The 26524-nt window shown below is 43.2% G+C and overlaps 1 long non-coding RNA gene and 1 pseudogene across 1 annotated transcript in view; one reads left to right on the top strand and one right to left on the bottom strand.

Annotated features, from left to right (window-relative positions):
• The window catches only part of LOC107512856, a 212655-nt gene that overhangs the window by 34776 nt on the left and 151355 nt on the right, over positions 1-26524 (bottom strand). The window lies entirely within an intron of this gene.
• On the top strand, positions 6174-6292 carry LOC118610270 (annotated as a pseudogene).

Here is a 26524-nt window from a genome sequence, read left to right as displayed (position 1 = left end):
GCTCACAGGACGGCAGGAGAAGCAGACCATGCCAAGATGGTTTTGTGGCTAATGAGGCCGTCTGCTGCTCTAATTGCCCGATGGGATGGATAACAGTGCTGCTGAAAGACAAATGGCGAGGTAAAACGCTTCCTAGATATAAACACCAGGGTGAAGGTGAGGCGTTAATTTTCAAGGCAATAGACAGCCATCAAGTCCTGTCACATAATTCCATTTCACATTAAACTTATTATGGGAAATATCGTAATAATGTCAATGACTCATCTCTATTCCTCAACAGCAGGGCAATTGACGGTGAGCTAAAAAAATTTTAAGTCCTGAACTTGGTACATGACTTGAGGGGATAAAACTGGAACATGGAAGTTATGAAAAATTCAAAATGAATACTTATAATGCTATCTGGGGCACCATTGTTCGATGTTACTAAGAAGGCATTAGCATGCCCTTCTCCGCTCGTGATTCTGCCAACAGCAAGTGGAACAACTTCCTGCTCCTCATTACGATACCTTTAATAGGTGCCAGTGTGGATCAGCAGAGTCTTAGACACTTTCTCTCTCTCCCCACTCCCCTCAAAGAATGGGTGCAAACTAATAAACCAACTAATAAACAAATTAGGATTGACAGGAACTAAAGTGGAGAGCTCACATTTCAAAGATGAGCTAAAGAATTTATAGCTATCGGGTTAAAGCTTTCTCACTCACCTGGTTTATAGTATCATAAACCTCATTTCCCAAGACCCAAGTTGAAAACTTTGAATGTCTCTCCATTGTCTCGAAGATGAGCCTATCCTCCTTTGCCTGACATCAAAGCCTTTGTCAAACAGTCTCAACCTTACTTCCTGTCTAACGTCATTGAACTGTTCTCCTTCGCGAGTCTTCACAGAAGAATAGGAAAACAATGGCTATGTGAGCAATGGCAAGTTAGCTTTTACGAATAGCTTCCTTATCTATAAAATGGACTGATCCACAAGGACATAATTATTGTGAACATCAAGTAAAGCACTTGGCATGGTGCCTGGCTCGGAAGTCAGACTTGTCTTCTCATTATTTCTAAAACACACTTAGTAAGTTCCTACTTACCTTTATCTCATCCCTATACCCCACGCCCCACCATTCCCTCCGTGCTCCTGCTGGAATCTATACCATCGCCTTCTCCCAGTTTTCCACTCAGCCAATTCTACTCTCTTTAAAGTCCTGGCCCATCTTCTCCCTGCCATGAAGCCAGACTCAGTTTCTTCATCAGGGCTTAAGGTAATCTTAAATATCCTCTCTAACATATCATGATGCAAAGAATAAATTTTTCTTTGAAGGTAGAACAAATTGAAAACTTAAACTCTTCAAAGAATGTTTTCTCAATTGGTGGGCAATAGAGAGAAAATGAAAATACTGTGTAAGCTATTTTAAAATCCGTATTACCTTAAATGGTTATTTTAACATTTTGTGTAATCCAGGGCTTATTTCATGCCAGGTAAAAGGCTCCACCATGCATTGAATCTTAATCTTCCCTACAAAGTCAGTGCTATCACCCACAGATTCAGGATAATCAGAATACTGAGGCCCAAAGCTATTCACCTAGGAAGTAGATGATATCTGATCTTAACCATGGACTATGATGTGCCTCCTTCTCTTAAAGAGTTTAGAATCTAGAATGAAAAATAAGGCACGGATATAAATATAATGTAGGGAGAAGTCACAGCATGTGTCATACTGGCGTAGTATTTAAAGGAAATCAAAGGATGTGGCGATCCCTTTCAACTAATGTGATCAAACAGCTGTGTCCAGTGATCTGACTTTCCAAAACCACATCTATCCTGCTCTAGAAAAAAAAAATAATAAAACTCCGAAACATCTACAAACTCTTAAAGGAGAAAAAAAAACAAAAAACAGAAATCCATTTTTTAATGACTCTTTCATGATCACCCTTTGGAAATCTTGAAATCTCCTCTCCAGCAACAATTCTTCTGTTATTGCTCATTGGAAACGTGCTTAAGATAGAATATTAAATCAAAGCAATAAAGTTGGAATATGTGACATCAGATGGAGATATAAAAGCTAATAAGTCATCTTCGAATGACTGTTATATACAAGAGAAGATAAAACCTTTTCCCCAAATGGACTACAGAAATTCCTATTCATACCTATTTATATTGAAAATTACTTCTGATTCTCTTTCTTGGCACCCAGAAACGAAGATAGTAATAATTTTCCTCAAAGCCCATGAATTGATAATCCTTCTTTTGTAACTTTGCAGCCCATCTTTCAGAATCCAATGTGACTTGCCAGAGTTGTATATGAACCGCACTTCCACATGTCTTGTCCCTTTAGAGTCACAGCTTCTGTGCAAAAGTTACCTCCATAGATCAAAATTGTCTTTTACAGCTAACAGAAATTTTAGATTTATTCTTCACCTTGTTATAAAATACATCCTTAGAGCTGGTAAGTGGTTTAACCACTAAAATATTGTTCCTGTACTACTCACAAGATACAATAATTTTTTTAAAAAGCCATATGGCATCCTTAGAGCTGGTCAACACAAAATATTTGGGGAGCTGGGCCCACTTGACAGTTTCACTCATTTTGGATAAGAATCAAAAATGTATAACAACAAAAATAATAAAAGGTTATACTTATTGAGCTGGGTCCCAGGCATATTATAAGCACTTTATATTTTTTATATTACTTAATAACATCTTACATTATTTAATGATGCCATAAATTATTTAACCCTCATAAGTAACCCCATGATATCAGTAATATTGTTTTACCCATTATGCAAATAACGATGCTGAGGCTAAGGTCTCACGGAAATCAAGGGAAGAGACAGGGCTTGACCCTGGGGCCCAGCAATTAACCGCCAGGCACTAGAGTCATTATTGGAACATGAATGAAGAAGCCCTGTCTGCTCAAATGTGTCAAACCCAGAAGAGGTTTCCTCTCCTGCCTCCCACCCTCACCACCTCAACCACAGAGATAAATTCATAAACCTTTCTGTCCCCCAGGGAGGGGAGGAAAATGGTAGGCGATAAGTGCTGATCTGGGTGAAGAAAAATCTTTTGGAAACTCAGAGACTGAAAAAAGCCATGAATGATGTGGGCACAGAAGCAGGCAGGGGAGAGGGACTGAGGGACAGAGAGAGGAGAGAGGGAGGGGGTGAGTGTACGCAGTATGCACACATCGAGACCTACAGCAACAAGAGGAACTTCAGTTCCTATCACCAGTGGGGCTTCCCTAACCTGTTCTGAATTGACTCAGGAAGTAGAAAAGTTCCAAAAAGGTAAGAGGGGAAAACTTAACGGTATCGGGAAGTTGTACCTAAGTGTCCCTCGCTGTTGAATAGACAGTCAGACTGACAGACATAGACAGGAGTGAGAGGTACAGTGGACTAACAGCCACATTTGCCGCCGATTTCTCCTGAGTTTTCTGTTGCTCAAACCTCTATGTAAGAGCACACGTATTCCTTTGCTGACTCTTACACACTTATTTTGCTTCTCTTTCTCTTTCTTGTGCTCGAGTGGTCTCTCTCCCTCACAACAGGCTCTCTTGCCGCTGTGAGTCAATGCTTCTTAGATCGGACACATGTTAAGCTCCCAGTATTGTGGGAGATACACAGATGTAAAAGACTAAATTCCTGCTCTCAAAGAGTTTACGCTCTAGTGGCAGAGGCATTATAAACAGAATATAGGATAGTTATGTTATGCATCACCATATAGCCAGAATTCTTTCTCTAGAAAGTAATTGATGCCAAACTCGCCATGGTCTAAAGAGAAAAGAAAGTCACTGAGCTATAAAAGATATGGAGTAGCTCATGGGATAGAACAATGAGCTGTAAGGACTAAGGTTTCAGAGACTAGCACCTGTGACTCAAAACTGCCAAAATTCCATTCATTCAACAAATACTCACTGGGCACCTACTGTGGGGCACACACTGTGCTAGCACAGGAAAAACAAGAAGCAGCAAAATAGATGTTCCTCATCTTTCCTCTCCTTGGTTTCATTTTGCAGATGGCTTTCCCATATGGCAGAGAAGATGGCTGCTAGAGGCACCAGATTCGTATCCTTTCAATTCACAAAAAACAGCTAAACTGAAACTTCTTTCTCCCAATGTCCATAAATCAACTCCAATTCCAGGGAAGATTTCATTGGTTCACTTGGCTCATGTGACCAAAATGCTGAGGGAGTTGGGAGTTCTGACCAGCTAGGCTGAGTCATATGCCCATCCCTTGTGGGGATGAGATGGCAGCCCCTCTGGGTGGACCGTGGGGGAGGAGTCCCCAAAAGAAAGAGGATGTCGTAACTTGAAAAAGAAAAATAGCAAAGGGCAAAAGCCACCACAGTGCACTAGAGTCACGCTCAAGACAAACGGTTACAGAAATTCCAAAGAGGAAATGGGTCCTCCTAACAGAAAAGGTCACAAATGACTTCACGTGGAGAAGCAGCTGTTTAGCAAACATGACATCTCTGTCCGGTGGCTTAGGTTTTCCAAAATTCACTGTGGGAGGCACAATAAGGACCCCTCAAAGATGGCTGGGCCCTAATCCTGGAAGCTACTTTATATTACGAGGCAAAAAGGTCTTTGCAGATATAACAGAGATTATGGACCTTAAGATAAGGAGACTATCCTGGATAATCTAGCTGGCTCAATCTAATCACATGAGCCCTGAAAAGCAGAGAACTTTCTTTGGCTGGAGGCAAGGAGATATGATAGAAGAGAAAGGCAGAGCAATTCCAAGCATGAGAAGGATTTCATGTGCCATTGCTAGCTCTGAGATGCAGCTGCCCACAGGGAAGGACCAGAGAAAGACCTCTAAGAACTAAGAGCAGCCATCCCCTACCTCCCTCACTCCAACCCCCAGCACCAGCAAGGAAATGAGACCTCAGTCGTATAAACACAGGAACTACATTCTGCCAACAACCTGAATGAGCTTGAAAGGAGACTCTTCCCAGATCCTTCCTACCTTCCTGTCAGAGGCCAGAAAGGCCAACAACTGGATTTCAGCCTGTGAAACCCAGAGCAGCTAAACCTCCTGGGCCAACCTGGGCTTCTGACATACAGGCCTGTAACATAATGAATTTGTGTTATTTTAACCTTCTCAATTTGTGGTAATTTATTATGGCAGCAACAGAAAACTAATACCTGCACCAAGCCAGCTCTAGAAAGAAAAAAGAAAAGTGATTACACAAATTCTACACTTTCTCTAAGGGTTTAGGGGAGACTAAGACACAGCTAGGCCTACAGCAACAATGGTAACCCCAGCTCCCAGCATTTCTGGGGCCTCTCTGGCCTGATCTAAATTGGCTCAAGGAGAGAAGTTCCAGAAAGGCAGGAGCTAATAGTCTCTGGAGATGCCTAGAGATTATAGCCAGGTGTCCATTGCTGTTAGTTAAATCAGGAATTGGCAAATTACAGGCCAAATTTGGCCTGCTATCAGTTTTTGTATGTTCTAAAAGCTAAGTATGGTTTTTACATTTTTAAATAGTGTTTTAAAAAAGCAAAGGATGAGTAATATCTTAAATGCATGAAAATTACATGAAATTCAAATTTCAATGCCCATAAATAAAGTTTTATTGGAACACAGCCACACTGATTTACATATTGTCGTCTATGGCTGCATTTGTGCAATGATGGCAGAGTTAAGTAGTTGCAACAGAGATCATGTGGCCTGCAAAACCTAAAGTATTTACTATCTGGCCCTTTAAGTAAAATGTGTGCCAACTCCTACATTAGAGAATGCTAAAATGTAAATACCCCAGAGATCCTTAACACACCTCAGCATGCACTCACTTTGATTACCGGTGTGGAAGGAGGTAAAGCATTCAAGAGTATCCAATTCCCAAGAAGGCTCGGGGCAGCCTGGGCGAGGGCTCTGAGGGACGTGAGACAGATGGACAAAGTCTGGCTCTTCGGACTCCATAGTTGTGTCCAAGGTAGGCCAAGAGGCCCACACAAGGAGCTGTTCTCTCGCCTCCTGCCATGAATCCACAGAGCTATGCACAAAGCCCAGGCAGAATGCAATCTTCACTTTTGGGTGACAGGTGGGAACTTCTGACTTTCGCCACATTACCCCTGTGCTAAACTAAGTGGAGAGGCAGACTGGCTTTGCAGGGCTCAGAGGGGTCCAAGTACAGTTCATAAGTAGAGGGGCAAGAATAGCGCCATTTAAAATAACCAGAGACGTCTACGGCCATGCCCCCTTGAACAAGCCCAATCCCATCTGATCTCGGAAGCTAAGCAGGGTCAGGCCTGGTTAGTACTTGGATGAGAGACCACCTAGGAAGACCAGGTGCTGTAGGTGTAAAAACTAAAAAATAAAGGATCTTAAACTGACAAGGTCCTTGCGATCTGTGAGGTCAACCAAGGGTTGCCTCGCCTAAAGATAAATTAATTAATTAATTAATTAATTAATTGACCAGAGTGAAAGGCAAAATCACAGGGCATGAAACCAAGGGCTGAAGTGACAGACACCACCTCCTCTGTCACCAGCCGGAAATAAGTGCTGGGCTGTTCAGTGGAAGCTCTGAGTGCCATCTTGACGTGACAAAAACTTTCCCAGGCTGATGATTTTTCTTCTTGGAGCTGTGGTGTAGTTGGCCAGGTCAGGTCCTGCGTGTTCCAAGCATTAACCCTTTAATTAGGAATTCTGCCCCTATTGGAAAACAGGTTTATCTTCATTTATATGGGGCAGGGATCTCTTGTATCTGTCAAATGAAGGAATTAGGACTGATGTGAGGTAGGCTACAATAAGGTGCCTTACCAGGTGGAGCTTATTAGCTATTTTAAATGTCGCAATTAGACAGTCCCCAGCTTTCCACGTGATTAAATGATCTAAACCCTGCTTCACTTTTTACTGTTTCCTCTTTAAATCCCTTAAGCTTTCTTCCATCTCTCCCAATTCAGGAACCAAAGCTAGAATGAGACTAGGTCCTTGTCAATAATAGAAAGACAGGATTTGTTTTTAAAAGGAAGCTTTTGAAGAAATCAGAGAATCCGTCAAAATCACCAATGGTCTTCAAGCAGAACTGTAGTCACTCCCAGCTTACTCAGTCCTTTAACACATCGCAACGTGAGGACTACGTAATCTGCACCGCTGATCATGTTGTGTTACGACTGGTGCCCACAGGTCACCTGAGGGATGGGGGACACCTCAGGGACGATGGTGTCATTGAAGAACAGCAGTCGGGTCAAAGAAAGTCTTCTGCACTCTCTCCATCAAGCCTAACCCCGCCTGGAGCACAAAGATCAATTCTGGTACTTGAGTGAGCATGGGGAGTTAGGGTCACATGAGTATCATGTGAGAAAGTGAATGCTGACAAGTCTTTTTTAAATATGCGACGTGAGAGACCGGAGCTACAGAAACCTAGGCGGGGGAGGGATGGAAAGACCATATAGTCTACTGAGGCCCAGGAGGGGACATTTCCAACGGTCTGGGAGGATCCAGGTCTCTGGATTCCCAGCCTGTGTCTTCTCACCGTGCCACAAGCTCTGCAGCAGTTTCGCCCGTTGAGTTTTTAGCCTGTCCTGAAGCCCTGTCCACAGGGAGCAAGGCAGAGCTATTTTCCTGGCTGTATTCCATCAGCCCCAGCCATCCATATCAGGCTGACCCAGCAAATCGGCTGTCCAGAGCCAGCCCGGGTAGGTATTCCCCCAGGCCATTCTCTTCACCGCAAACAAGAACAATGCTGGATATTCATGGAACAGTTTTTCTAATTAACCCACACACTTCCGCTCCTGGCATTCCTGGGAGGTCAAGCAAGATAATGATGATTCCAGAGCTCAGTGCCGAGCTCCAACACTGCACAACACACTGAAGTCAGATGGTCCCTCCCTTGCCAAAGTCGTTTTTCTTTGGAATAATGTAGGTTACATCATTCGTCCACAGAAAGTCACTGTCACAGCTAGTGATAAAAAAAAAAAAAAAAAAAAAAAAAAAAAAAAAAAAAAAAAAAACTTTTTATGGGAATCATAGGAGAAGCAAGACCAAAAAGCTTTGGCTATGGGGAGGCAGGATGGAAGTATGGAAGACTTCCAAGCAAAGAGACCGCATTTAAAACCCTGGCTCCTTTCATTAACAGTGTGCTTGGTCCTTCTCAGCCTCTGTCCTGATCTGCAGATGGAGGACAATGTCTGTCCCTCAGGCTGAGAGAATCAAATGAAGCGATGTGTATGCCACACCCAGAACACTGTTCAGGGAGAGACTGTTCGTTGTCTATTACATCCGGAGCTGATCGCTGTTGCCAGGTTTCTGCCTCCCCCTCTAAGTTCTTCTGACATAAGAGTGGGGCGGATTAGAGAGGGGACTCCAGCAAAGTAGAGAGTGTGCCAGTGGGTAAGTCAGCAGCCTTAACTCTGATGGAGTTAAGTGCAGATCAATTACTCTAGTCACAGAATCCACCCAACCCCACAGTTAGAGCTGCTCTGCTGGTTAGAAATAATAGTTCTGACCCAAGGCCCATGCTGCAGAAGAAGAAATGGTGTTTGGGCATCTGAACACTTCAGGGGAAGGAAGGCTGACCTCATGGACACAGCGCGTGGCCATTTAGACACAAGGAGAGAGGGCAAGAGGAAACCAGACACCCCAAAACGAAAGAGAACTTGAAAAAAAAGCAAGCGAAGGGGCCCGAAGGAAATTCTATCCCAGTTTGTTGTTCTGCTAGGAGCCCTGGTGACCATCCTCTGTAGTCAGCATTAGTGTTACCCACAGATTAGATTGACCTTGAATCCATGTTGCCCTGCAGAGGCCATAGCGAGGTCACTGCGGGACTGGAAAGATCGCTATGGGATGGCAAAGCACATGCCATTTCAAACAGGAAGGTCCAGTCTGACTACTGTACCCGCCTGTCACTGGTTTTGTGACCCTGAGTAAGTCATGATCCTTTTCTTGCACTTCTGTCTTCATTTGTAAGATGAGGGTTAGACCAGGTGAGCTCAGAGATTCCTTCAGGCTCTGATTCTAGGAGTCCCTAGAGAGAGCGTATGGCCAGAGAGAAAAGTTTTCCTTCCACGCACACAGGCTGCTGCGCTCCTTACTTATATTTCTCTACAGACGAGGCCATGGGTTTCCCTGAAATTCTCATGAAGTCGAGAGAATGATGATATACCAAAGAGCCTTGATGGCCGGCGAACTCCGGTTCTGAATTTGGTCCACAGAGTCCCTGAACCGCCGTTGCCTCTCCAGACTCTCAGCTGAAGGGCGGGTTTGCTTCATCTGCTTTGGGGGGGTCCGTGAAGGAGAGGGGGCAGCAGGGGTGAGGAGGACGGCCCGCCACGCGCACGGCGCCTTGCGGCTCAGCGCGGCCGCCCCCGTGCCTCTCCAGCACGTGCTCGCTCCACGCCTGCCGACGTCCGTGCCTTTCCGCACGCGTTCCTGCTTCCTGGGCTGGTTCGTGTCCCAGCTGGTGTTCCGTTCTCCCACAGGCAGCCCTGGAACACACAGCCCTGCTGCTGTCTGCCCGCCCGCCTCCCCCAGAGCTGCATTCTTTCCCCAGCGGCTCCGTGCCCCTCGGCCCACGGAGGCTGCGCTCCCACTGTCACCGAGGGCCAAAGAGCACGGAGCCAATTCTGGTCTCCTCCCTCTCCTTTTTCACTGCACACACACACACACAGCAGGAGACGGGTTCACACAGCCTCCGTTTCCGCCATCCCTCTGCCTTTGACACATATCTTTCATCTGGATTCTTCTTTCAAATGAACTCGGTCTGGTTGTAAAACTAGAGTGAGAGACCAGATGTCTCCCTTCTATATAAATGGTAAGTCACTGCATAAACTCAATACAAATTTGTGAAATGACTACCATGTGTCAGGCACTGGGCTGGCTGGGATGAGTGCGGCGATGGCTCTGACACAGGCCAGAGTGTTAAAGACCGAACCACTGAGGGGCGAGGCGTCTGGAAACTGTTCCTTTAACAGAAGTGATCAATACGTTCGAGTTAATGATCATCTCGAGAGTCTTGTCAATAACCTGGTTCTGCTGCTGTCTGAACTGCAAACATGCTCTCCGTAGCATTTCTGCCCAGGTTCCCCGCCCTGCCCATCACTCTGATATAGCAGAGAGTCTGTAACATGGGTATCAGGCCGTGGCATTGGGGAAAGAGCACTGGGTAGGGGTCAGGGGCCCTAGAGCCCAGCCCTAGCCCTGCCACTTAACCAGCAGTGTGACCTGGGCAAGTTCCCTCTCTGTGTCGCTGGAGCCCATTGTTTCCAGCGTCCCCATTAAGTATTTGCTGCAAGCGATTCATTACAGAAAGAAGAAGGCATAGTTTGAGACCGCCAAGCTGAAGAAATGGCATGGGAAATTACTCTCTTCAGGGGAAGAGGGCCCAAAAAAGGTCTGTGGTATTCGAAGTGATCAAGGTACTGAGGCTCCCTAAGGAGAGGGACTGGAGTGTAGACAAAGGGCAATTAAACCAGCAGAGAAATCCCGCCTGGCTGGCTTAGGGTTGCATCAGGAATGAGATCATAATACCCCATGAAAAGCCTCATGAGAATATGGCTTGTTGAAGGTAACAGACCTGATCACTAATGGGTGTGTGTGTGTGTGTGTGTGTGTGTGTACGTGTACACGTCTCCCCAACTACATCTAAGTGCAAGTTTTTACCCCATGTCCAAGCCTAAATCATGCTTTTAAGGACCTCGTTTCTGCTTTCTAACTGTCCTGTCGTGCAGGCTACCTTTATTTCTTCTCCCCTTTCCTTCCTTTTCCTTCACTCTCTCTGTTCCTTCCTCTTTTCTCTTTCCATCCTCCTCTTCTCTCCATCCTCTCTCTCTCTCTCCTAAGCACACATGGGAGGGAGCATGACTATTTAAAAAGTATCATAAAATAGTATATAGATAAAAGGCTCCTTTCCTCTCCCCCTGCCCGGCAGTTCTGTAGATCCCCCTCCAGAAATAGTCACTACTACCATTTTCTTGCATAAACTTCAAAAGATATTCTCTGCACAGACCTGCACATAGACAGTCTCACCAGCAGAGGTATCCTGCCTGGGTAGCTTAGGTTTACGCCCTTGTTTTATAAAAGGTTCTGCTTTGTTTTTCTAAGTTTTGTTCATCATCGGTAGAGCTTATTCAGTGCACGTGTGCCCAGAAAGAGGAATAAATCAAATTTTATTGTGATAGGCACAATAGAAAAAAGTTATAAAAGTTATTTTTTAAACAAGGCACTGTGTCTTATTAAGCAATTTAAAACTTAAAAATATTTATATTTGTGTTAATAAAAGATTCTTCTACCACCTTTACCATTGAATCAGCTATGTGTTTTCTTTGGTATCGGGGTTTCCTTAACGTTGAACACTCCTCTATGTGAATCGTTCTCATGATAAAAAAAAAATAATAATGATAATACATGATGACTTTTTAAACAATGAGCATTTTATAGTTTTCTGTAATGAGCCAAGAGAGCCCATCAGTAATCAAACCCCAGCAGGATAGTGGTGCCCCAGAAAAGTGCACTGCAAGTGACCTAAATGAGAGAGGATCAGGTTTAGACTGTATTACGTAACTGCCAGCAAGAGATTCACAAGTAGTGACTGAGTGGCTGCCGGCCAGATGTTCAATCAACACACTGCCTTAGGCAGGGTGAGAAATTCGAAAAGGTAAGGTGCTTACACCTTTGGTAAAGACCAACGTTGAATCAATTTGATGGAAATCATTAAACAGATTGGAATTACATGCTGAAATTATGCATAATTGTTCCAGACTTTCAGTGTAATTGGAATGCGGAGAAGGCAGGCAGGGGAGGGCGGAGTGACCAGATGATTCAGACAAGGTTGCTGGAGGCACTAGAGACTGAGGAGGACCTCAAACGGTGGCGAGTAAGTCAGGCTGGACCGAGGAGGAAAAGTGCCATACCAAGTCTCATGAACTGCGTTGCCAGAAGTCTTAGCATATTCCTTGTCTTATAGCTGTACCACCCCGAACTCTGCATCTGTCATCATGTGACCATCGTCCCTCTCTCTGTATATCTCTGCGTCTTCACATGGCAGTCCCCTCTCTTATAAAGATACCAGTCATACAGAATTAAAGGCCCACCCGACTTCAGCATGACCTCACCTTAACTAATCACCTCTGCAGTGACCCTCTTTCCAGATAAGGCCCAAGTATGAGGCACTGGGGGGCAGGACTTCACCATATCTTTCAGGAGGACACAATTCAATCCATAACAGGCGACGAAGATTTTCCACACGGCTTCACTTCCGGTCTCCCTCAGCCCCTTCCGCCACCCAGGCAAAGTCACCATGCACAGACCTCGGTGTCCCCTTCTCCGAGGCCCTCGCCTTCCCTTCAGCACTCCATTTGGTCAGTCTCACTGTGGAACGCTTCAACACGCAGAACTTCTGCTCCCACAGAATAGCAGACTCTGGGGTGCTCTTGTCTGAACCCGGTTTCCCTACTTTCTCCTTTGCTTTCTCCTTTATCCAACTCCTAGTCCTGGTCCCTCAGTTCCTTTTCCTAGTCTGCTCCCCACCTCTTGGTCTCTCGTCCCTCTTTACCACCCTGGTCCCCACTAATTCACCTCCTGATCCTGTCGGTGTCCCTGCACTCCTGGCCGCCCGTGTGCCCATCTTGCTTGAGGATTGTCTCTTCCAGCCACGGATCTGTGTCAGAGGAGAAAACTGGAAAAAAGCACACGCCTGTGCCTATGTGCTTCTCCAAAAGAATGATGGTTATAGTCTCGGCTGCGTCTTAGCATGTGTAGTCTCCTTCCCATGAGATTCTATTTCCCGTTTCCCATATCAACTTCCCAACTTTTCCCACCCTTCTCAAGTTCAAACCTCGTCCCCATTTCTTGCCCTCCCTCTTGACGTGACATTGTTCTCTGTTACAGGGAGTAAATAGAGTCCCTCAACTATAAACAGGTAATCTCCGTCTACAGCTCAAAACGCACACCAAGCTTTGCTCTCATGTCCATTTCTCCTCTGCAGCTTCACTGTATTCTTCATAAGGAGAAGGGAATTAATGTTTATTAAATCCCTCTCAAGTGCAAGGCTTATGCTAGGTGTTTTCATATATTATCTCATTTATATTTCCACTGTGACATTTACATTGTCCTAATTTTGCTTGTTTACCTTTCTATCTGACACTCCAACTACAAGCTTCTTGAAAAAAATCTCTTGGACATCTTCGTTCATCATGGATTATTTCACGTAATCCTCTAGAACTTTACGAAATAAGTAGAGAACTACAATCATTGCTAAGTTCAGGCAAGAATACAGAAGCTCCCTGAGGTTAAGACACTTGGCCTACCTCACACCACCTAGAAATGGCAGAGGCGGGATGCAGGCCCAAGTCGGCCTCACGGCAAAGCCCGTGCACCAACCGCCACATTACACCGAACAAACGAGGGGCACATCCCTAACCGAGACCAGAATGAAAGAGAAAATAGGGGCCTGTTCTGCCCGCTCCATCGGCGGCCTGCTTCCTCTTGAACCAGGAACCGCTCTGATGGGCTGGAGTAAGGAGCATCTAAGAATGATTCAGGCTCAGGAGGGCATTCTTTCATTAATTTGTTCAGCAACTACTTAACGAGTGCCCTATATGTGTCAAATCTCGTGCAAGAATCCATGGACACAACTGTGAGCACAACGGACCTGGTCTGAGCCCTGACTTCTTCTTCAGTCTCCACAGTCCTACAAGCTAAGGCTCCTCTCCAGGAAACGCTCAACATACAGACAGAAGGTGGCCTCCCCAGCCCCACGCACGGTCTGTTCACAGCCCTACCATTTAGTTCAGGACATTTGGGGCCCATGGAAGGAAAACACATCCTCCTTCAGGGGGGCCTGGGAAAATGGAGAAAATGGCAGGTTGGGCTTCAGTTTCCTCTTCCCTACCTTAGAGGGAAAATGGTAAGCAGGGCTACTTCCCATTACCGAATTTATGGATCACAGCTGGAGTTCAAAACTGCTCCTGAGGTCCCTAACTCAGAATCCCACTGCATTCCTAAACGCAGCCAACTCACCTGTTCCCGCTGTCAGGTATATGAAGTGTGTGCTTATTTCCCAACAGACTTCTGTGGGTATAGGGCTTCTCAGCCTCAGTGATTGATGGTGTGGATGGAACAACTATTTGCTTTGTAGGGCTGCCCTGTACATTGTAGGGCATTTAGCAGTGGCCACAGTCTCTACCCACTACATCTCAGTAGCAACAACAGCGCCATCCCAGTTATGACAACTGAAAATGTCTTCAGACGTTGCTAAATATTCCCTGGTGGGGGAATAAACTCCCTACTAAAAACCATTGCTTTAGTGCACCAGAAATTACTTGCACCATCTCCAAAGTACTAACTGGGGATCCACATCACCTGAGTGCCACAGAAAAGCCACTCTGAGGAGGAGACCCCAGTGGAGCCAGGAATCCACCTCAGAAGATGACTGTAAAAGTGACCGCTGCAGCCAGCATCCACAGGCTCGGCTCTGAGACGCCCAAGCTCACCTAGAGACTCAGAAAATGTTTAACCATCAAAGTGTGCCCAGAGTCCTAGGATATTTGTAGCAGGGCCCATGACAGGTTAAGTTATGGGTTAATCCTCCCTGAGCTCTGATCTGAACGGCTCAGACATAGACTTTATTCCCTAATCATTTCCTACCAGCTACCTGCCTGCCATCACTTCCTGAAATGCTTTTATTAGAGTATTGTCTCTCTTTTTCTCATGCTGTCTCCTTTAAAACGTGAAGCTCCCCAGGAAAGCACAGTAAATCACTGACATTTTATCTTGAATTAGCTGACAAATCCTTTGACCTCAAGGTCCTATAGAAATTAGACACATGTCAGCCAGTTTTCTCTTTCTCCCAGATCTTTTCAATAGGTGGCCGTACAGCCATATCTTCTACCTTCCAGGATGAAATTGGCTGACTGTGAGTGTGTCAATTTGAGGAGAGTTTTTTAAATCCTATTATGCAACCCAACAAACCCCAGAATATCGTAAGTAGGTACTGTATGAGAGAGGCCTCCCAGCACAAGGATCATCTGTGAGCACAAGGACCCCACATGAAGGAATAAATAAAAGCTTATGCAGCAAAGCAGAAGACAGAGGAAGGGGAATGGAGACTCTTGCCAATTTGACCTTTCCTGTCTGCTCACAACGAAGGCTGATGGAGACTGTGATCTGCTAAAATGGTTTCGTGAAGGAAAATTATTCAATAAGTAGTTTTTGAAAATTGACTTTGTGCCAGACCCCATAGAACTGATTTGAATTGTGTCCCCCACAGGCCTCGTTCTAAAGCAGAACTGGACCCAATGGCTCTCCAGGAAGGGTTGGACCATATGCCATTGGGAGCATGTTGCCAAGAAGGGGGGTTATGTATCCCACCCAAAATCAGTTCAGTTCTAACCAATTATAATACATGGACTTGGAGCTGAGATAAATGGGGTGCAGAAAGGCCAAAGGGACCCTGACCCCATTGCTTGCCCCCTAGAATTTCTGACCATAAGTGGACAGCAGAGAAGCTCTAGGAAACACTTGGGCCTTCAAGCTTTTCTTCAGCAGATCTGGAGGCCCAGGGTGATGACATACACTTGTGCCAACCCAGCCCTGGAAGCCAAACCATCATGGCAGCTGAAGTCCACCACTCATGGGTCTCAAATACAAGGAAATTAACCAGAATTAACATTCCACTCTCTGTAACAGTTTCCCTTTCCTGCATGACTACAGATGCCTAGAAAGTGGCTTTGCCATTGGTATAGCCACATTCCAGTGTTTCTCAAAGTACGGTACCTCAACAACCTGCATCAAAATCACCCATGAAGTACATTTAAAATGCATGTAAAAAAAAGCAGCCCTAATCAATCTAATAAATCAGAAGCCCTAGACATAATAAATCAGAAGCCCTGCAAGGATAAGAACCGAGTGTCAGGTTTTTTTTTTTTAAATCACACTTGTAGGTGATTCTTATGCACACGAATTTGGGGATCATTGGCAAGATGAAAAAGGCACAGACTTTGAAGCCACATTGACTTAGGTTCAAAGCCCAGTGCTGCTACTTCTAAGCTATGTAAACCTAGGCAAGTTATTTAGCCTCTTCAGTTCTAAATTGTTATAAGAATCAATACGACAACATATAAAAACGGTTCCGTCCATTGTATGTGCTTACATGTCACATGTGCCATCAATAAAGGCTGCTATCATCATCACCATAGTTTTATGAAATTTAGCCAAATGATGAAATGTAAAACCTACCGTTGATCCCTGGACCTGCCAAATCTTTTTGGAACCTTCTAGTCACATCCCGGCTGCAGATTACAAAAGCCGAAACTGGGAGGCCCACATTAGCCAGATTCATTGTTACCCTCCCTGGAACCTCTAAGGCAGGCTCTTCCCAGCCCTGAGGACCTAACAGAACTACTAATCCACCAGAACTCAAGGAAGGAAGGCAAGAAGATTGCTAGGGAAAACGATCTGCTAACCCATCCACTCCTTTTTAAATCCTCGAGTGCCAGGACTTCTAAAGGCTCTCATCTCAGCAGCACACATGTATCACACAGAAACAGCCTTGCCCGCAGCTCCGCTGTGCTAGGCCTGGCACCCACAATGCAACTGACAGGTGCAGTGTGATAAGCAAGCTATTTTCTGAGTCTGCACAAGGAATGTTTCATACTCCGGAGCTCATACAAATGGAAGAGGCTGCTAAACAGCAGTGTCAAAGGGTTCTGCTTAAGAGTATTATGCGTTTTGCAAGGAAATTATTTTTAAAAGCTTTTCCACTGACAGTTTCTTCAAAAAGAGACAATTGTTCCTTTTGGAAGTTCCATGTTCTAACATAGATAAGCAGCTTAGACCTGCTTATGGGGTGACTAAGTGCTCCTTGACAGTCTTATTTCTGCCCTGGATTATTCCAAACCCTGACTCTCAGAGAAATCAAGTCCCCAGTCTGGGTGTTAGGCAGGAGCTCTCCTGATCCCCAAGTTCTGATCTGAAAGAACAAGATTCCCTTTTAAAAGGAAGGTTGCTCTTGTTAGATACCCCTGAGGTTAATCCTCCTTGTTTCATGGCCCTCTTGCCCATCATGGTCTGAACTCATTCAGGAGCCTACAAGTGTGAAGGTCCTACTGTGGACTAAATGTGTGGGTTCCCTCAAAATCCACACGTTGAAACTTAATCCCCAATATAATAGTATTGGGGAGGTCATGAGGTCATGAGAGTGGAGTCCTCATGAATGGGATTAGTGTCCTTATAAAAAAAAGTCCCAGAGAGTTCTCTCACCCCTTCCACCCTGTGAGGAACAAAAGAAGACTGAGATTTATGACCCAGAAAATGGATCTCGCCAGACACCAAATCTGAAGGCACCTTGATCTTGGATTTTCCAGTGCGAGAAATAAAGCTCTGTTGTTTATAAGCTACTCTAGTCTGTGCTTTTGTGTGAGAGCAGCACAAACTAAGACAGGTCCTATAAGTTCGCCCAGCTAGCATTTTAAAGACAAGTTAAGAACTTATCGAAATATCTCAAGACTTCACAAGGGATTTCACCTGTGTTTTTGGATTTTTGGTTCTTAATTTGGGTGGTAAATATATAGATATCCGTTTTTGAATCCATTATAAATTTTTATGCCTGAAATATTATATTAAAAATAATGTTTCCAGATATGCAATGACTATGCCCAGGAAAAGGTCTTGTCGATAGTCACTAATCAATCTGGTATCACCCATGCTGTGACATGTGTTCCTTCTGCTTCTTCTCCTTTGATCACCCTAGCACTTGGTTACTGTAAACCCATAACAGACAATATCATTTGAGAAAAGAGACCTTTAAACTTCCAGTATATTGCACTGTGATGGATAACTGCTCAGTGCTATTTGTTGCATATTTTGTTCTTTAAGGTTTCTCCTCCTCTAAAGTAAGTTTGCCCTTAGAACCAGTTTTTCCCCTCTTTCTTCTCCCCAAACAGGTCCACACTGCATGATGACTGAGGCCATTCCAGTGCACAGGTACTTATATGACACTGTGATGAAATCTTGAATTTCATAATATGAATTCTATAAATTATATACATATACGCTCATTAATTAAGTCAGCTTGGCATGAGTTTAAAGCATAACAAATTTCCCAAAGCTCATTCTGTTCTTCTGCTTCTCCAATTATCCTTCCAGTTCTTTCTCCAGCCTAGACCCTTGAGTTATTTTTTGTTCTTTCAAGGTCACCCCACTGCCATCTTCCATTTCAAAAAGAATTCAGACGGTGATCAGAGAAATGTCCTTCCTCCTGTTAATCGCTCACAGCCACCCCCAAGCTTCTCTGAACGTAGAGTTTCACCCTAAATTCATCCTAAACTCTCCTTATCTCTCTTTTTCTCTCCTCCCCCTTTCTTAGCTCATGGAATCTTGAAAAGTCCAGTTCCCTCACAGTGTCCCAGAGTCACCATTCAGATTTCCCCACTCTAAGCACTTCCTACTAGTACATGTTCCTGCAACCAAAGGCCACCTCTGGAATCTCACATCCGGGTCACTCTTCCTCCCTGTACTTTGCTTCATCCACCTGTGAGTACAAATGAGTTGAGCCAGCATTCTGCAGGCAAGAGCCTCTCCTGGCCTTTGGACGTATTCCTGCAAATGGAGCCATGATGTTCCCATTGGCCCCTCAAACTAGGTGCAGTCAGTGATGCTCTTGAAAATCCACAGGGACAATGCTCTTTCCTCTGACTTATGCTTTGTTTAAAATTGGAGGGAGAGTGGTCACAGCAGTCTTGCTGGATCCCCATGATGCTATCAACTTCTGCCATTAATCTTGTATACAGTGAGGGACCCTGAGCCCATAGGTGTCACAAGGGTAGCTGGGTAAGGATAGCTTGAATAGCAGCCCACCATAACCAACCACTGTTCCTCTCAGACCCAAAGGACTTGTTGAAGGATCTGGCTTACTCTCCAGAACAATTTATTTGTTTACAGTAAACTTTAGGGACACCTTTTTTCCTTTCCGCCATCTTGCTTACCCAACGCCCCTACTCCTCCACACCCCCATTCTTCTCCTATATTCAGCTGAAGGGTCCCTGTGTAGCAGCCACAATTGTGGGCAAATTTTATGTTGTCATGTTTATCCAGGAGGCTACTCAGTGAATGTAAACATATACTTGGAAATAGGTGATGTCTCCTAATTCTGCACCTTGTACATACCTAGCCCAAGCTGAGGTACTCTGTTACAACACTGATTTTACTGAGAGGTAATTATATATCCAATCACTCCTCAATTATCTCTCAAGTCCGATGACTCCAGCCAAAGTAGATGTGTCCTCCAAAGCAAAAGTCACCTAAGTAAATAGTTTTTCTGCTACAGGGTGGATTAAAATCAACTTCAGAAAATAACACCCTTACTCATCTAACTCTTAGTTGACCCTAGACTGGAAAGTGTTCTTCAAAGGCTAGGAATCAGAACAGACTATTTTTCAGGAGATAAATTCAATGGTAGCTTTTCCCAGTTTTCAGCCAGAGTGCCTCACGTTTGCTTGTTTTTCATCCCAAGGAGAGAAAGCAATCTCAGCAAGGGCTTAACTCAACTGCTTTGCAACCTCCTCCTCCAATGGGCTTGGGAAGAACCAGTGAACGTCTCAAGGCCAGATGACCAATATTAATACTTACTCCCTGGGGGAACACGTCCAGCTCTCTGATCAATAACCACTGTTTCCTTTCCTAAGAGCTTTGTCACAATCAGATTAATCTTTCATTAGGGTTACCCAGGCTTAAGAACCAGAGTCAAATGCCAACAAAAAAGGTTCAGTATCTGAACAAAAAATAATTGTAACTGATAAACTCTTGAAATAATTAAACAAATTTATGTCCAGTATACAAGAAACAATAGACTTATTTCTTCATTACTAAATCAATTTGAAAACATTAAATGGTGAATATTCACCACATTAAATGGGGTGATAGCATGTCGGCTCTCAAGTTTTTTCCTAGGGCTGTTTTCAGGCCTGGCTCATGCAGCTCTCCCCTGCCCAAGATCACCCCTGCCCTTCTCCACTATCCCCTTCCCATATCTGGGTTCACATATCCTTTGGGAAGGGGGAGCTCCTAAAAAGTACAATATAAGAGCTTGGATCTTACCCCTGGATCTGGACTGATGGTCTGGGCAGAGGCTGGGACAGGAGCCACAGGAGTCACAGAAATATTTTTTCCAGAAGAGGCTCAGTGCCTGTCTCCCTCCCAGGGTCCAGACCACTACCTTCCTGGCTCCTTCTGCCCTATACCTGGGCTCACACATCCTTTGGGAAAGGAGAGCTCCTGAAAAGCCCCTTGCACTTTCATTACTATTTGGATTAAAAACTGTTTTGTAACTGTTTCAAAAAAAAAAGAAAAAACCTGAACATTAAATATTAATGATGAGTATAATATTCATTGATTAAAGTCATGAATTCACCAAAAGTTTTACCTGAGAAATTGGGAATCAGAGTTGTTTATGATGTGAGTGGAAACAAAGGCTCATACTACCAGTTACTTTCAGTGATTAGTATTTGGGTGGCAGGAGAGGTTAAAGGGAGGGGGCTGATGTCTTAGGCTCAGTGCCTAAATGTTGACTCTAAGATGAAGATTATGAAGTGCTCTCCCCAAAGAAAAAAATCAGTAAGAAGGCAGACTAGGACACTTATCTACTAAACATAATTTCAAACATAATATATATATATATATATATATATATATATATATATATATATATATATATATATATATTTTCTGGTCTATATATATATATTTTCCGGTCTATATATATATATATATATATATATATATATATATATATATATTCTGGTCAATATATATATATATATATTCTGGTCAAGAAGGTGGAACAGGTAAACGCTATGCTTGCCTCCTTTCACAACCACATCAAAATTACAACTAAACTCAGAACTGTCATCATTGGGAGCCATCTGAAGTCTAGCTGAACAGAAGTCCTACAACTAGGAACGAACAGAAGAGGCCACCTTGAGACTGGTAGGAGGGGCAGAGATGCTAAATGGGCTGGTCCAACAACTGCATGTGGCAGTTGAGAACTGGGAGAAATATCTTAGCTGCAAAGATTCCCCCTGTAAGAGTGAAGGGTCCCAGGCCCACCTTGGGTTCCCCAGCCCAGGGTTCCAGTACCAGGAAGAGAAGATCTCACAAATTCTTGCCTGTAAAAACCAGTACAGATTGTGGCTGAGTGAGACAGAGGGTCTCTGGCATCACAGATATTCCTCTTAAGGGGCCCATGTACAGACTTACTTGCTGATGAACTTACTTTCTGATTCCATCACTGGGGCAGCAGCCTAGGAGGCGCCCAGGGACATATGGGGAGGAACTGAATTGTCTGGCTTCAGGGCATGGGCTGTTGCACTAGACTAAGATTGTGCAGTCATAACTAAAAAGAATATTAAACACTATAACTCCCAAATCAGGAGGGTTCTTGATCAAGTCTCAAAGGGAACTGACAAGTCAATTCTTCTTTCTGACTTAAGGGTAATTTTACTGCCAGATGTGAGAACCTCATGAAATAAGGTAAAATTCAGTGGGATTCAATAACTAGTTAAGCTTGAGTATGATTCTAAGATTAATTCCCAACCACTATTGGGTAAGTAGACAATATAAAATTAAAGTGGCAACAGGAATTATATTTCACTCTGAATTTTCATTATTTTTTCAAGGACAACTAAAGAAAATCAAAAGTATAACACTCCAAGCAGCATCGAGGAAAATAAGATTTTAAAAAAACACACACAGACACAATATCCCTTACATGTAAACACCAGAGCAGGTTCATCCAATCATAAAGTAGTTCGGAATGTCAACAGGTAAACACATTTAATTATTCCACTCACTGGCGCTAAGAGAGTCTTCCCTTCATTATGGCTATGCATGTAAAAGCAATGAAAATGCCAAAATTTGAGAAGCATTTTAAGATAACATACATGCTCCAAAACCTCCTGGAAAGATTAGGGGTCATTATTAAAATGGAAATATAAGATAGGGTATGGTTTTTCCAGAGCAATCACTACATTGCTTATTCCTTTTATTTCCTAGTGTCTTTCATCATAATTGCTGTTCCTTGCCTTTGTTGGTGCCTAGTGAAAAACTCCAAATGACCCAGAAGTTTTTTCCCGCAGATTTTGCAAGTTTTAGCCATGGGTTTCTCAAATAATTGTATCTGTTGTAAAAGCAGACACAGCCATCTTAACTTCCTGGAGGATGTCTGAAAATGTTCCAGGCACATTTAAATGATGAAAGAAAACTGCTTTGCAAAGAAGGTGTATAGGCTGGATTTTGACATGTCAAACTGACCTGAGTTCTTCCTGGAGCTCTACCCCTTATTGTGTAACCCCAGTCAAGTGACAGCATCACTGAGTTTCAGTTTCCTTCTCCATGAAGATATTGTCATTAGGATTAAATAACAATCTAAGTAAAATAACGATCTGAATCTGGCACATAGTTAACTCTTAATAAAAGTTCCTTTAAGAGAATGAGAGAAGTGATTAGTCAAAGAGTAGAAAAATGGAGGGAAAAGTGGGAAAGGAGAGAAAATGGATACAAACTAGAGAAGCCAGAGGAAGCTGAGGGGAAAGAGAAGTAGCGAGGATGTGGGGGGGGGCGTGAAACAAGACCGCTCCCCGCAAAAGCTTTAGAAATCAACTGAACATGCATATAATGTATGGCCAGCTCATCAAGAATGCGTTGGTACCAGGATTTTACAAATTATCCTTTCCTTTGTGGGTGTTTCAATAAATTGACAATAAGTTTTATGAGTTTTTCCCTCTTCTGACATTATGGTCTTTCAAAAACATTAGAGAATTGTTATTTAATGGGATAGATGAAAATCAGTAGACATTTAGGACTTTAGGTTTTAAAAGTATTAGATACCTATTTAATCAATCAACAAACAGCCAGGTATTTATTTCACTTTCGTGGATGTTGTACCCACTGGACATTGCTCCTTAAAGGAAATTTTTGTCTCTGTGTTCCAGTACCTGGCATCCAGGAACTCTCAATAAAGATTTCTTGAAATGAACCAGGCGAACATTCCATGAGGCTCAGTGCTGAATAAGAAAAGTTTTAAAATAGATCTCCGTCCTCCAAGAATCAGCACTCTAGAGTTGGAAAGGGTAAGATCAGTGTACGCAGGATTGATCTAAAGACTTTGCAGATTTTCTTAGTGTAGACTACCTGCAGAAGAATCCTGGAGGCACAGAAGAGACCCAGAGAGTCTTAGTTGAAAGTGCAATTACCTCCTAATACTACCTCTCAGGAGTGAGGCTCTCAAATGGAGCAGATGTGCAAGGAAGCTTGAGAAACACTGGTCTAGAGAATCACAGGATGAGCCAAATAAACATATGAGGCTTTCTTGTCCAACCATTACCTTTTTCAGATGAGGATATTAAAATTTAGAAAGATGAAATAATTTCCCTGGAGGCACAGAGCAAGTTTAGATCTCAGGACCCTGATTTTGAGTCTGCAATGCGCTATTCCATGGAGTCTGTTAAGAAAATTCCAATGATTGACTGAATATCTGCAACCCAGGCCCCTCCAGCCAATAATCTTATAACTCCACATTCACTGCTGTATTTCCAAAATACCTTCTTTCCCTTGGCAATGGCATCTGCACTTTCGGTCCATCTATAGGGACAAAGTTAATTACGTTGCCACACTAATCATTTCAGCGACAAGAAATAAAACAGAAAATGAGTATGGCTTCTTACTTTATGTTTTGTGTTTTTTTTTGTTGTTGTCGTTAGATCCCTCACATATCCAGATAGCAGGCCCCTGACATCCCATCCCAGCCTGCCGGCCTTCCTCTCCCTAAACTGCTCACGCACTTGTATCCTTCAGTCTTTGTCCCAGCTCCTTCCTCAGCTTATAGAAATCTTTCCTAATTCCTACCCCATCCCTTTCTTCATCTACTCAACCACCAAGGTTTCATTTAGAAGATTCCTCTCACGAAAGGCTTTTCAGATTACACAAAATCATAACGAATAGTCTTTTCTCCGAGACCCCAGACCTCAGATGTGCAGCCTTTGTCTCTATCTCAGGTCTCAGATCCTTAAACTTAGATATTGTTCCAATCGCCTTCTAGATTGCAAATCTCCAGAAAACAGATATAAATATATCCTTCTTTTAGTGTTTCACTAAACATCAGAGTAGATATCAAGTACCTGCTTGTTAAAGAGATAAGTGAAATATCTTTCTCTATTTGAATATTTTTAAAAATATTTAGTATGTCTGAGGAACTATGTAAATTATAATATTTTAATAATTTTATTAGCAAAGGAATAGCTATAGGATGATAACAGAATTCAACTCAAAAATAAGTTTATTATTACTCTAGGAAATAATAGGTGAGCTTTTTTTTTTAAAGTAAAAAAATAAATTTTCAAGAGAGGTTAACTAGGCCAACAGAGCAGCTAGAATCTGAGATTCTCAGGCTAAGTGTTCGTGAGACCGAGTTGTGAAGAAGAAGGCTGGATGACCACCCCGAACAACCCCATACAGCTCTACTGCTATAGATCTACAGCGAAGAAGGGTTAGAGGCTGGGAGACAGCTGTGGGAATTTTTGTTTTAGGTCAGTGCTTTGAGAATACTTTTATTCAATATTTTTAATCTCCATTTATTTCCAAATAAGGTTTAAAAATGCTAAAAGTAATATCACTAGGGAGTAAAGTGCATAATAGAGCAATACTATACCTTTTCAAGTTCATGTCTTCAGATTGAAGAATGAAGAAAAAATGCGCAATGGGTACTTTCCACAGTAACAACTTTTGAGAACACATGGGTATTAGAAGAAAAGCGACAGTATCCAAAATGATCTCAAACACCTATGCTTACTACAAATAATCAGCTATAAACGTTGCATCAGAAGTACAGTCATCAATGCCTGTAAGGGTGATGAGCACCTGGAAATTTGGGGGGAAGCTAAACATAAATGGCCTTTCGGAAAGTTCAGGTGATCACAAATCATTCATTTAATAAATATTTATGAAGCATCAAGTGAGTATAAGGCACAAAAAGATGAATTTCTAAAAAAGTTATCCTTAAAGGGCTTCTAGCCCATAAAGGAAAGAAAGCATTCTCACACATACTGAAACCAATGGATGAACTAGTCCAGAGTCTCATGCTGCCTGCCCAACTTGGTCAAAAATCAACACAAGAGTTGGGCTAAATAGAATAAGTGGTTATTGGAGAATTGCAGTTCCCAGAAACATGGGCAAGCTGGAGCTCAAAGGCACAGTCCCCACCCCTACCCTTGTATCTCAGTAGTCATGGAAACTAAGGGAGTTTGGGTCATCAGTGCTACCGATTGGACACCCAAGAGGGGGTGACCAAAGCCATCTATCTTGAGTTCTCGGCCTTGATGTGTTTCTCCAGCCACCTGGAGGAGAGGCAAGAGGAGCAAAAGAAATAACAAGGAAGGGATGAGGTCATTAATCATTGTGTCCAGGTGTCCACTCCTGGTATCAGCTGTGACACCATCTCGTCTGATCTCGTGGCCTTGTTCCTTGGCTGGTGGGGTTGTAGCTCTGCTTTGATAAGCCCAGAGCTAGAACACATCTGAAGCCAAGATATTATCTTTAGTCTAAAGTCCAACTGACATCTATTTGTCCTCAGGATTACAAACCTGAGGCTGAGTTAATTATGTTCCAAAGCTTGATGATTTAAGGAGTGGGAATAGGAAAACAGATTGTGGGGTGGGGGGGGGGGGCGGGTTGGAGAAGCAGATAAGTTAAGTCATTAAGTCTTTATCTGGGTAACACTAACTTGAGTCGAAGGGAAAGAAGAAGAAGGAAAAAAAACTATATTACAGAAATTAAACTTATGTGCAGTTTTAAGCCATAGGGTAAGAAGAAGTGAAGTTCATCATATGGGGGTCCTTGTATCAGGCCTTCAGTACTATATTACAACTCAACAACTCTTGATTAAGCATATACTATGTCTCAGAATTACCCTAATAGTAAAGTTAGATACATAAAAGAAGTTGATCTCTGTCCCCAGAGAATTATAATCTAGGTAAGGAGATAAAAAATGTATGAAACAATTTACAAACCACATAAATCATTTAGAAGCAAGTATTTTATTCTGGTAGTACAGCAAATAAATGCTCCCTGAATTTGGAGAATGAAGACTGCTCCATTAGGTAAGAAGTCTGCTCATGATTAATAAAAGCCGCATTTCAAGACAAGGTAAGGGAAGAATTTTTTACATGTCTGGAATCCTGTTCCAGAACTGTGTCCTCAAAACGTGTCTGTCAATCACCTGTTGTCATGTGGCATTATATCAACCCTGTACAAAACCAACTTGATCCACTTAACCCTCGAGGCTAGCTCTATCACCTCAGAAATGACCAAGAGCCAGGATGCAGATCAAGCCTCTCTCCCCCAAGGTGAGGTTCCTTTACTCCAGGAACCCAGGATCACAAGGACACAATGATCAAGACAGAGCAGAGGAAACGGGAAAATGGAAACAGCGGTACAGAAGATGCTGAAATCATCAGCAGCTCCGTCCACGGCATGCTTACAAGTAACTCGGTAAAGCTTTTTTCCCCCAACATTTCTTAGTGATTCTATACAGCTTTGAAAATGAGT

This window comes from Rousettus aegyptiacus, unplaced genomic scaffold (genome assembly GCF_014176215.1).
Source record: "Rousettus aegyptiacus isolate mRouAeg1 unplaced genomic scaffold, mRouAeg1.p scaffold_m13_p_12, whole genome shotgun sequence".
Classification (NCBI taxonomy): Eukaryota; Metazoa; Chordata; class Mammalia; order Chiroptera; family Pteropodidae; genus Rousettus; species Rousettus aegyptiacus.
The sequence above is the reverse complement of the archived record's forward strand: the minus strand, read 5'-3'. Positions and strand labels throughout refer to the sequence as shown.